The 2,358-nt window shown below is 40.6% G+C and overlaps 1 non-coding gene across 1 annotated transcript; it reads right to left on the bottom strand.

The window, feature by feature from the left end:
- Positions 1-1,023: 1,023 nt before the first annotated feature.
- On the bottom strand, positions 1,024-1,142 carry LOC134971279 (5S ribosomal RNA). The gene has a single exon (XR_010190266.1). It is a non-coding gene; the product is annotated as a 5S ribosomal RNA (ribosomal RNA).
- Positions 1,143-2,358: the final 1,216 nt, after the last annotated feature.

Here is a 2,358-nt window from a genome sequence, read left to right as displayed (position 1 = left end):
ATTCAATGTCCCTTAAAGCTTCCCTCATCATGTCAATGTTGGCTTTGTTAAAGTTTAGAGTCCTAGTTTAGCCAGTATAGGACTGCTTATGAAAACTGATATTGAATGAATGTGACCATATTGTGGTCGTTGTTTCCTATGGGCTCCCCTACTATAATATTTGATACCAATTCCACATTGTTTGTTAATACCAGGTCTAAGATTGCATTGTACCTAGTTGGTTCCTCGATTAATTGGACTAAGTTATCATTTAGTGTGTTTAAAAACATATTACCCCTAGCAGAATAACATGAATAATTTTTCAATTTATTTCTGGATAGTTAAAATCTCCCATCACTACTATGTCTCCTACTCCTGCTGGCCTTTAAATTGGCTTCAGTAACAAATCCTCATCAGATACATAACCCCAATACTAACTTTTTTATTCCTTTACCCCTGCATGCAATTTCAACCCATAACGTCTCAACAGTATTTACAGTCCACTCTTGCATATCTTTATCTTCCGATATATCAGTTTTTAAGGATGGCTTTACGTAAAGACATAACACTCCGCCCCGTTTATTTAATCTGTCTATCCTGAACAGCGTATAACCCTCTAGATTGACTGTCCAATCATGAGATTAGTCCCACCAAGTTTCAGTAATGCCTATAATATCATACTGTTTGCTTGCTGCAAGGATTTATAGTTCGCCCTTTTTACCTGTAAGGCTTCTAGCGTTTACATACATACAATTAAGATAAGTATTTTCCCTTGTGCTAGGGTCATCATTCTCTTTATGCAGCATCAATGACCTGTAATTGTTACTAGTTAGTGTTTTGGTAAAACATTTTTTAATACCCATGTTAATACCCTTGCCGGCTTCCCTTTCCCTCCCCCATTTTGTTCACTACCGCCATCCCCGCTATTGTCACTGCATGACTAGTTAAATCCTCCCCCCAGGCACCTAGTTTAAAATATCCTCCAACCTTCTAACCATCCTTCCCCCCAGCACCGCTGCCCCATTCTCATTCAGGTGCAATCCACACCTACAGCACCTGGTATTCCCAGGTGGTCTCCCATCTAAGTACTAACCAGGCCCAACACTGCTTAGCTTCCAAGATCAGATGAGATAGGGCATATCCAGTGTGGTGTGGCTGTAGATAAATAAATGCCAGACATATAAGCCTGCTTACATACAGTATGTTATTATAACTGTAATCCCTTGGATCAAATAATATACAGTATTTTTTTAATGAAAGAGATACTATGGATAAAAGCTTATGGCCCCATTAATGTCACCATAGCCTCTTCTACTTTCAGTGTGTTCCTATTTTCTAATAAGGGTAGTAAATATAGCTGCATACATTAGTCTATGGAGAATGTGCATTGTAACTTTTTCTTTATAAAGCCTAAACCTCACATAAGTAAACATAAACAATACTATGCTGATTAAATTTTAAAGCAATATGTTGTGTTAAACAGAGAGAAAAAAAAAAAAAAGAGAAGTGTCATAATATTAATTCAGGGGGTTATTCAGGTTTGTTATACCCCTTTTACACCAACCAGCTTTTAACACGGTTATTGCACATGGACGCGCATAACCCATGTTGCTGGCTTGTGTAAAAAGGCTGAATTGGAATAATCCGGGTCGAGTGACCCGGTATTCCAACTAGGGTAGCTTGCAGGGATGAACATGGGTTCAACCTGGCAAGCTGTGCTGTGTAAATGTAAGCTGGGTCGATGCGACCCGTTTCCTGTTTAAACTGTATGGTAGGGCGGCACTGGGAGATCATGTGATCTCCCAGAACCCCCCCCACCGCCCTGCCGCACCACCGGCAACGTCGCCAACCCGGCAATATGCCGGGATGGTGACTGCAGATAGAAAAGGGGGCTGACGCGGGTCGCAGCTGAGTAGCACCCGTGTCAGGCTCCTGGCTGCGACCTGCGTTTTTAGGTGGAAAAGGGTTATTAGTCAACTAAAAAAGCATACTAATGGACAAAAACTTGTTGCACTGCATGGTGGGTCAGATGTAACATGTGCAGAGAGAGACTTAGATTTGGGTGGGTTATATTATTTCTGTGCATGGTAAATACTGGCTGCTTTCTTTTTACACTGCAATTTTAGTTTGAACACACCCCACCCAAATCTGATCTCTAAGCACATGTTATATCTGTCCCACCTACAGTGCAACATGGTTTTTCCCATTAGTGTGCTTTTTTAGTTTGCTAACAAACCTGAATAAGTCTCTCGGTACCTTGTTTAGTGTTAGTAGGTGGTATGCCCTTCCATGATGGCCAATATGCAAAGCATCTTTTACGTGCACTTTCTGCATATTTTCAATTGATGGAGTTTTATTAATGGGCTTTATTCAGATGCA

This window comes from Pseudophryne corroboree, chromosome 11 (genome assembly GCF_028390025.1).
Source record: "Pseudophryne corroboree isolate aPseCor3 chromosome 11, aPseCor3.hap2, whole genome shotgun sequence".
NCBI classification, from domain to species: domain Eukaryota; kingdom Metazoa; phylum Chordata; class Amphibia; order Anura; family Myobatrachidae; genus Pseudophryne; species Pseudophryne corroboree.
This window is presented reverse-complemented; position numbering and strand designations above follow the sequence as displayed.